Here is a 10,411-nt window from a genome sequence, read left to right on the forward strand (position 1 = left end):
TCCAACTCCCCCGCTCTCCCTGAATAATGAGTGATACAACCTCTCCGGCACCTAGACGGGCTGGCTTGCCACTGCCACTTAGCTCTGTGTCAGGCTGTGTTTTCGCTGTGTCGTTTGCCATGGAAATTTCTGGCTGTGTGTCTCTGGCTTGCTGGAGGAGTTAGAGCCCTGTGGCTTGTTTTATTTTTCACTCCATAATGAAAAAAGATCCTTGCTGGGGGAACTCAGCGATTCAGTATATGGGTAATGTGATGTGGAGCTTTCCAACTGTGTTGCCTGGAGTACCCAGCTAGGACGCAGGAGACCTGGTTTTATGCCTCATTTTGCTGTTGGTATTCACATTTTATCATTACCTCCCTTTCAATACCTCAGTTTCCCTGTCTATGAATTGTGGTAATAACTCTTGTCTCTTTTTATCATTTTTTGTAAGATACATGGGTGACAAGTGCTGTATAAGAGCTAACTATAGCCATTATTGTTACTAAGACCTGTGTAGCAGTATGAGACCAACCAGGATGCTAGTACCTGAAGTGTTCTCATAAGAGTTGCCTTATTATCCACCATTAGAACTTGTCTGTGATAATGACATTCAAGACAATGTGTAGTGAAAATGAGAAACCCATTGTGAGAAATCCTTGTCCACACGGACATAGAGATTGCCCCTAACAGAGACTGCTTGTTCAGCAGACTGTGTATGCTGTATTATTTAGTGGTTCCTGGAGGAGAGAGTAGTCTGTCTGCTTTCAAGGTTGGAAGTAAATTTGGAAGTTGAACTCTTCTTTCATCCCTACAGATGGTTCCTGCTAATGTAGGCTGAGGCACACTGGCTGAGCACCAAGCGGGAAGTCTGCATCGCCAGTGCACATGCTGTGGATAGGGGCCAACACAGTTGAAGCAGCTTCTTTCATCAGTGCTGAAATCGGTGTTTGAGTTGGATTTAATTTTGCAGTTTCCTTGGTAAGCCAATGTGCTGATGCTGAAGCAATGTGAGATCTTGCCTAATGATGGCATTTAATATTAGGGAGTGTAGCGTGATAGATCAGATTCAATGGGAGGGGCTTAACGAAGGGTTATAAATAACATCATATATGGGCATTTTCTATTCAAATTTTCACAGAAAAATTGTAAGTCATATATGTCAAGCAAAAAGGAGTAAGGTTATATTATTTGTTAGATGTAATAGCCAATTAATTTTAAAATCATGTCACAGCTCAAAATAATTGTGTGTTGTGTATGAGCAAGTGAATAATACCTATGAGCTATCTCCAGATTTTTAAACAAGTGAAGAAGACACATTAAAAAGTAAAAATTATGCCAGAAAGCAAACTTTTAAAGTCAGCTAGCACACACAGTGCTGACCTCACCTCAATGTATGGTCCACTGATATTCACTGTATTATTTTTTTTATTTTATTTTTTTAACCTCAAGCTAGCTCATGCTTATGCATCAAGTTGCAGGCAAGTTGAAGAAATTATCATGGGGACAAGTTCAGCTGTGAGCCTATAGCGTGTTCAGTACCCAGGGGTAACTCCATGTGTGCATATCCTATCCCATGATAAAAGTGAAGTAGTCCAAAGTAGCTTATTCCTTGGTGAAAACAGCGTAAATCTCATTTATTCTGAGATCAAAGCATCCGCATATGTGGACAGATACAGCAGAGGAACTGGGGAGGTATTAATTTGGAATTTAGTACCCTCTGTGGTGACTTGTTTGTATGTTCTTTTAGTAGTGAAGATCTTGTTTTAATATATACTGTCAGGCAAGCTAGCAGGGAATCAATACTTCACTGTGTGCGTTTTCAGCCTCGGACAAAGGAGAGTTGCAATCTGACCAGACTTCACAAAGATCCTGTCTGTCTGCAGGTAGCTGGTGAAGGGAGTTATATTTAGTGGGAGCACAACAGTACTGCCTAGTTTGGTGGTCCTATGCCTGTCATCCTCAAACAATGCATGGCATGTGAGGCACCTTTAGCGCTGCTTACAGCTACAGAAAATCAAGGTTAAACCTTGTATCACAGGGAGAATGAAACCTAATGTTGCACAGGGTGTCTTTTGTCTTATGTTGTTACCATATTTGGCTCTGCTCGGAAACAAGAAACCTGTGTTTGAAAAGCAGTGAGTCCATTTATTTATAAAAATCCTGGTTTGAGCTTGATGATAAGCAATCAGATACGAACTGGGAAAAGAGTAGCTGGGTTTGCAGTAAAGGGGAATCTCTTCTCCACTGAGTTGAGTGAAATAAAAGTGCTGCTTTTATTTATTTACCTATCTATCTTGGCAGTATGGGCTACGAGATTTGCCTTATGCCTTAGGCTTGGTGGTGGGACATACCGACCCAAGAGACATTGCTCTTGTGTCTTGTTCTAACTATGATGCCACACGTACCTCTGCCTGTGGCTCTGCTGACTTTCTTGCCACACTAGGTTTTTTTGCATGGAAGAATAACAGGTCAAACATGGCATTTGTTCACTCAATGTAAATGGTTTGTTTGGTGACCTTGTTCTCTGAGCTCTGAAAGCATCTCTTAACTTGTGAAGTGGGCTTTGAATATTTAACTTCAGTTACCTCTCTGAGCTCCTGTATTCACAAAACCCTCAGCAACAGCATTTTATATTCCATAAAGACTGCTTGGTGAAAGAAGCTATTACCTTGCCCATTCAGAATGTACAGTAGTTTCATGTAGGACATGTGCAACATAGCAAATACTGAGTACAAATGACCTCTTGGTGAATTGGGAGGATGTTTTATGCAGAGGATTTTTCCTGTCTTTGCTGAACCTTGATAGAACTTACAGGGATTTGAGAGGAGGATGCCAGGAGCGAGAGGGAGTTACCAGCGCAGTGTAGGTTTTGTAGACTAGGTCAGAAGGACGGAGAGTGTTAACGTGTTACACTTTTGGGTGAAACTGTAATGTGAAGTCTGTATGCTGTAAATGCCTGAGAGATGGGAAATCAGAAGGTGCTCTCTACTGTTCCGGTAATGATTTAAGAGGTGGAGCTTTTCTTCAGAGGTTCATAAGGAGTACAGTCAGAGTTACTACTAAGGCAGTAGATGATGAAGTGCAGGTAGGTAAAAATCAGTTATCCAGAGACACACAGCAATCTGGGACTTCTCAGCACAGGGGAAACTTTTAGAATGAAGATTCTGACGGTGTGTTACTGCAGAATATCTACTGTGGTTAAAGTTGCTTTTTATTTCATAATAATCACGGAGCCCTTAAAGCAGGAAATATTTGAGTCAGGGCCTGTGTCATGTGAGCAAGGCAGGAGCTAATGGAGAACAGCACGCAGTTAAGCAGCTTCTGTGAATAAGCCCTTTGCAGAAGCCTGGGAATACAAGCAGAGACTCTAGAAGCTACCAGCCTGTAACCCAGGCTCCTGAGGAGCAGCTGTACCCCCTGCAAAGGGAAATCAGCTCAACTACCTGTGCTGAGCCAGTGAGCCTTCTTGTAACAAGCTTGTCTGATCTGCGTATTCCTCTGCTAACTCCAGCACCTTTGGAGCTGACTGAGCTCTCACTCATTAGATTTGTGTCTTGTTTTGCAGCCTTGGGAGGGAGGTACCAGATGAAAAAAAGCCAGCATTTCAATCCCTTAAGATAGGAGCTTTGGAGAGAGAAAAGGCAGCATTTCAGTCCCTTAAGATACAAGCTTCAGAGAGAGCTGTTTCAATCTAGATTCAAACTTTCCGCATGTCTGCTTCCAACTTGTTAAAATTATGTAGGGCTCACAGAAAGTCTCAGAGGAGGCATTTGGGAGGTGTAGGAAATCTAAAAATTCAAATCCATGTCTTCCACCTCCCCAGAGAATGACCACAGTGCACAAGGGAGTAAGGAGCTGCGCCGGAGGAGAGAGCATAGTGTTTCCCTGGGCTCAGGGCATTCAGCTGGGAACGAGGAATTTATGTCGTAGCAGTACCTTGGGGACCTGGAGGACTCTTGTTTTAAACCAATTAATGTTTAGTGTAAAAAAAAGAAAAAAAGAAAAAAAGCAATCTTTACAGCTGAGACCTTGTTGAATTTGGCTTGAGGTAGGGCCTATTTCCTATTGTAAGATTGTTTGCTGCTTAGGTAAGTCTGCTGCTAAAAATTGTCGATTTCACTGGCCTGCGCTTGGATGGTGTATCTTAGTCTCTTGACAGAGAGGAAGAAGCCAAGGATTTATGGTTGTGGAAAGCTGCCCACTCCTGGCTTGTACATTCCAGAAATTGTCCAGGACACTTTCGGTCCCTTCGGTGATGGTTTTAGAGTCCATAGTTTTAGACACATTGTGTGTGTATATATATGTGTGTCATTGTTGCATAGAAGGAGGAGTCTTCAAATCTGCTTGATTTTGCTGTGACTATGTATTTGAACAAGAGCAGATTGTCTAGATTGCACTGGATGTATTGATCTGCATTAGCTAGTGAACCCAGCACAGGCAGCAGCTTAACAGAGAAAAGGAAAAGAGAATATTTCTGTGACAATGTAAGAGCTTTTAACTCTTCCAGTTGGACAGGAGTCTGTGCAGCGAGTCTCCTGCTCAGAGTGATTCCCAGAGGTCAGGACACATCTACACACAAGCCTTTTTTGCTTCGAGAGCTCTGCCTCTGTTCTTGGCCTTGTGCTGCTAATCTAGTCAGAGGCAAATCAGTCCCATGGTGTGAGGTGCCTTGACAGAAGTTTGGGTGCAGGTGTACAGGCAGGGAACTGCAGCTGCCTAAAAATCCATGGATTTACACTTCAGGAGTCCAGAACCATGGGGAGCAAACAGCAGTCTTTGTGCTCTAAAATATTGGCTTGCAAGCAATGCTCATCTTCATCTGTGAACTGATGAATTTACCCACTGCTGGGAGCCAGCGGGCTGGAAAGTGCCTTATGATTGCTCTTCCGAAAAGGATAACTGAACCCTGTTCAGTGCTGGAAGGCAGCTTGTCATGCCGTGGGACAGAGTGGGCTAGAAGCAGAACGACTGAGAAAAAATGCCACTGCTGGCCTTTTGCTCTGTTCCAGAATAAAAATGGGAACGTCTCCATATTGCAAAGCTGTCTAAATAGTGTGTGACTCAGAAGCTGCATGAGAGGGTACGTAAATGCAGTAGAGTGAGGTAAGGGGATGTCCTCCCACCCTTTAACCATTTAGTCACAGGCAGGCTTGCATTTTTTCAATCTTCTCATGTTGTTGCTGTGGTATAAAATATGAAATTAGTGTTGCTGCTGTGAGGAGAAAGTGGCTGTGCATGTCTGTATTTGCATGTTCTTTTCAGATAAGTAGTTGCTTCCATTTTCATTTAACTAGCAGTTTTCATGAAGGAGTCTCTGTGAGATGATCCATCTTTGCCAACATTCTCGTGCATCAACCAAGAATAACCATTCCTATTTAACAGGAGACAAAGCGAAGTACCAGTTAATGTACCAGAGATCTTGCAGGAAGCAAGCAGGAAAGTGGGGACCACAACCCGGGAAGCCTCTGTCTTGGGCACAAGAGACAGCTATGTCCAAATTACTGCCCCTGGGCAATCTTCACTTGGTTCTGGGTGGCTCCACCTTCAGTCACAGCCCCAGGCAATGCTCTCGGTGGAAGTAACATGCCAAGAACTAACTCTGTCAGCTCCTCTATCAGTTGCGGGATCTAGACAGGGGGGATAGACAGGTTAATATGTTTCCTGTTTCTGTAAGCCCTGTTCTGACAGCTGGTCAGTTGTAGCTGCAGGCCTTCAGAGCCTTTGAACGGCAGATCATAAATTAGAGCTGGCACTTAAAAGAAGAATTGTAATGAAGGCTGAGAGATTCGAGAAGAATTGTTATCCTGAGTCCCATCCCGTTTTCACACGTACACATGCAGACACCTGGCCTGTCCCTCAGAAACACTTAACTAGACTTCCCCTCTCCGGGAAGATAGACTGCTTGGTAAATGAGATGTCATGGGCAGACACTGCCCTAGCATTAAGACTGTTATTTCCAGATTATTTGAAAAGACTTAGCATGAGGGCAGAAACCACAAATAACAAGGAGCACTGTGGGAAGCTGGAGACTAGTGAGCTGTTGGGAACTTCCCAGTGCAGAGTACAGATGCAGAACATGAGGGAACTCCATCTCCTAGAGCGTGTACCACAGTGCAAGTGGCTCACCAAAGCAGTCAGCAAGGGGCAGTTTGTTCTGTGTGGCTTCCCAGATCACTGTGGCAATGCAGGCTGCAGCTGCATCCTGTCTAGTCTGCATGGAACCAAGTATGAGATGCCCCAGGCTGGCCACCAAGAGCAAGTTAGCGTAAGAAGTGTGTGAAATGCTGTTTGCAGAACACCACTGGGTTATAGGCCTGCAGTGGCGACTTATGGCACAGGACAGTTGGCCCAAGATACAGGTGGCTCCCTGTATTTTTACAGCATTTTACATTTTACAGCAGGTGTTTGCCTACTGCATACCTCAGCTCTGCACTTCCGTTGGCGGGTGTATGGTACCACACTGGTGTCATCTGAAAGATGAGCTTTGTTTTCCCACAAATTGTGTGGAAGTGTTGGACTCTTCTCTGGCATTTGGACTCTGCTTGTGTCTGTTTGTTCTTGGAATACCGTTATTAACAAGAAGAGTAACTTTAACTTTAAGAATGAGGAGTCCTACTGGGAAATGACCCTTGATTGCCATGCCCATTACACAGTCCCCTCAGTCATGTGTTCTCATGTGTAGCTGTGGAGGCCTCTTTTGCTGTGTCTACACAAAGCTTTCATAATAATACAACAGCTGTTTAATTTATCATTACTATCTTTATTGAAGGAGGCAGTACAGTTCCTCAGCTGAAGCTGATTCAACAGCCTGTCAGGCCTTCTTTTAACAGATCTGCCAAAAAAAAGTGCTGCTTCTCATGCTGAAGATCTTTCAGTATGAGCAGAAGAGGTGAGGTAGGAGAGGAGGAAAGTGAGAGAACATGTAAGTGACTGCCAAGGGCATCAACAGAACAGCAGTTCTAGAACAGGACATTGGTCTGTAGACTTCTAGATCCAGTTAAACTGAAAGTTTGCAACTTTGAATTCCTCACCTGTCTGAAGATTGCAGTGTATTAGGGGGGAATATTACAGTGATACAAGAATAAAAACCTCACAGTCTTTGGAGACTTGCTTAAATGAAAATATGTTTCAAAGCAAAAAATCATTTGGTCCATCTGTGTCCCATTACTAAGCTGGGGCCATCATCCATTTTCATTAGACAGGGCCTGAGCATGTGGGTGGGGACAGAGGCCCAGGCAGCTGCCCTGGACACCAGGCTAAGAAACACCATATGGAAAAGCCTAATGTATGTTAACAGGCATCAGAGACCAAAATTGGAAGAATAATGGCCCATCCACATGCAGTAGCCTCAATGAGACAAACTCTCAGCACCAATCTGTCAGCTGCAATTTTGGGTCATTACAGTGCTGCTAAGCAGAAGCTAATGGACAAGTTAGAGTAATCTGACTTCAGCAAGAATAATTCTTCCAGCCGTTGCTAGTGCTCTGGCTTAGTTTCTTCCTTGCTAATATACATCAAACAAAATATCTTCCTTTCCTCAGAGATTCTTCCCACTGGGCCTCAGGGGATCCCAGCTGAACATTTAAATTACATGCAATGATCTTTTAATTTGCTGGCTGCTCGGTGGCTCTATATTGCTCTTGCCACTTTAGATAAACACAAGCTATAACAAGACTGTTTCCCCTTTGCCTGCCCCACAGACATGTACCTGAAGTATTTTCATGTTGACCATCCAGAATTTCTTCTTTTAGGCTTACATTGTTAGCTAAGGAGGCTCAGAGCTTGACTAAAACCGTTAAGTACTCTGTGCAGTGAGTGCCTTGGCATTCAGGTGAGAAGCTGGGTTAGATCCAAAATCCTTGTATGAAATTTACTCTGCTTATAGCCAAATGATTTTGTTTGGCTTTCCAGTGAAGCTGAGCATTGCTAGAGCAAAGTAAGCGCTGGCTAGCAGAAGGTGGCCCTGGAACCGGGCTCCTGTGGGCATCTCAGCCACGTTCATACCCAAGGACTTGACCACTTCTATGCTAAGATCCTGCTCAGCTGCAAATTTGCTTCTCAAGTCTAGAGGTGTAAATATGGGCTAATTTAACAGACCTATTTCCCTAGCAAGTCTTCAGGTCTTTGTTAATGGCGTTATGCCTTAGGAAGTCACTGGCAGATACTATGGCTGTGGCAATTTAGGATGTACTTTCATAGACTCTGTGCCTGATTTTAAATTAGAGGCTATAGCATCCGTCAAGCCTCCCTCTGCTTGCCAGCAGGCCCAGTGCCTCCAGGGTACGTCAACACTTTCTAGTGGACTTTTTCTGCATATAGCTTTGAGGTTCCAGAAGTGGTAGGCCTGCTGTTAGTAGGTAAAAACAGGTGGCAATATGTCCAGCAGCTGTGAAGAAGTCACATATGTAATCACTTACACTCAGCAGTCAGGTAACCTCTTAATCCAGGGAGTATTTGAGTACCAACACCTGAGCATTTGGTTTTGTGCAGTCAGGTTATAGCTCTCCCTATCTCTGAAATGCAGATGTTTCTGAGACAGAATATGGTGCTGTGTTGGCACAAGCTCACTCCTCCTTTGTAATGCTTCTATTTAATTGTGTTTTGTTGAAAACTGTATTTAAAAGCTGTTGTTTTCTTTTTGCAGATTCCCTCTGTTATTCAAGCTTTGTTCAGGATTCCTGCTGGAACTTCGCTGTTACGGATTTCACTAACTGTGTTGAAAAGTGAGGAGAAGGAAGCCCAGGTAAGTGTCCCACTCATTTAAAAGACAAAGTTAAATTTCTCTATGAAACAATAGTAATCTCACCTCAAATCCAAATGTTTGACATTGCCCAAAGCAAAAGCACACAGGAGCAAAGGATGTTTTGCTGGTCATGCTTTGTGAAGATTTCTGCGAGAGAAGCAAAAATGAGCAAAGCAGCTGAGCGTCCATGCAGCACAGAACTCCTGCCTGGCATTTTGGTGGGCTTCTTGTTCTGGTTTTTTTTTTTTTGGTTTTTTTTCCCTAGGGCAAGAAACAAGAACTTCAGGGTGGAATTCTGGAAAAAAATGAGTTTATATCTAGACTGGTGGACACTGTCCAGTTAGAACACTTACAGTTCTTTTGGGCAGAAAGATTTGACATTAAAGATGAGATAGATGAGGCCAGCCTTTGTAAAAGGCAGTGCATCTAGACATTACTTTATTTTCTTCTCCAAAGAGAGGAGAACAATCAGGGATCTCAGACTTCTTTGAAGGGGGGTTGATTTGAAATAGTTGGGAAAAGCATATTATTCCACTGAGATGGTAAGCAAAAGTTTAGCACAGGTGGTTGCTTGGTGGATTGGTTTCTTTTTCCCTGGAGTGCTACAGGCATTTTAATGTACAGGTTCTGACTGATGCAACTGTTGACTCTTGACAGGGCCTTCAATCTGTTTTCTCTAAGGCAGGAATGAGGTTGTCTGTATTCAGTGAGAATTTAGCCAGAGCGAATATTTGTCTGTTTCCATGTATTGTACTAACTCTTTAATGTCTGAGCAGTAGCTCTTCCTGTGGGCTGACTTTACTGTTTATCTAGATTAGTGGGGTAATAGCCTCTTTGTTAGAAAAAAACCTGAGGTTGTGGACAATTGCAGAGGAAGAGAAATGATGAAAAATGTTTTTGAGTTGAACAGGGGTGAATAGAAAATGCATTTGGATGTATATATGGACAAGGAGCCTGTTGCAAGTGAGTTTAATGAATTTGCCAGTCCTAATGCTGTTGAAACCTGTTCTTTAGCATGTTTCCCAGCTTCTCCCTCTTCCTGAGCAGAGACAGAGCCTCAGGAATTTATTGTCTCCTCCAGTCTCAGCAAGTCATACATTTGGGAGGTGAATACAGTTCTTCACAGTGTTAATCATTTCATGTAGAGGAAGAGCAGTCATGAAAGGAGGAAGAAATGAAAGGGGGATGGAAATAGAGACAAGCAGCCAAGCTCTGACTTCCAAAGGCAGACCTTGTGCTCTCAGCTGAGAGCAACTTGCCTGCTGTAGTTTTGTTGTGGAAGATGAGGTCTGGGTTCCCCTTCTTTGAAAAACTGGGACTTCATCCCAAACTTGTTGGTGGTCGCTGTACTCTGCAGAGTCTGGTTCTGCAGACGGGGAAGGGTTTGAGCTTTGTTTAAGAAAGGGTGTAACAGTGGGGGATTATATGGAAGCTCCAGCAGGAGATGGATATAGTTCTTCTGCCAAGCTTGCTTTTCAGTTCTCCCTTGACAGAGAATGATTTTGGAGACAGGCTACTGCTCAAGTGGATCCTCTTGTTGGAGCCTGTGCACTGGAGGAAATGGCACATGCTAATAGCCTTTTCTAAGCTGGCAAGTGACTTTCCAGGCCTTCCAGTCATTGTGACACGTGTGTAAACCACAAGCAACTCTCTCTAAATGAGATTGTCATACCTGGGTACTGTTCTGGG

The 10,411-nt window shown here is 43.5% G+C and overlaps 1 long non-coding RNA gene across 1 annotated transcript; it reads left to right on the plus strand.

Moving 5' to 3' along the window:
• Window positions 1–38: 38 nt before the first annotated feature.
• LOC114015324 (uncharacterized) lies at window positions 39–8,741 on the plus strand. Its single transcript, XR_003559179.2, has 3 exons — window positions 39–328; window positions 794–957; window positions 8,624–8,741. It is a non-coding gene; the product is annotated as an uncharacterized LOC114015324 (long non-coding RNA).
• Window positions 8,742–10,411: the final 1,670 nt, after the last annotated feature.

The sequence above is a fragment of the Falco cherrug genome, chromosome 3 (genome assembly GCF_023634085.1).
Source record: "Falco cherrug isolate bFalChe1 chromosome 3, bFalChe1.pri, whole genome shotgun sequence".
NCBI classification, from domain to species: Eukaryota; Metazoa; Chordata; class Aves; order Falconiformes; family Falconidae; genus Falco; species Falco cherrug.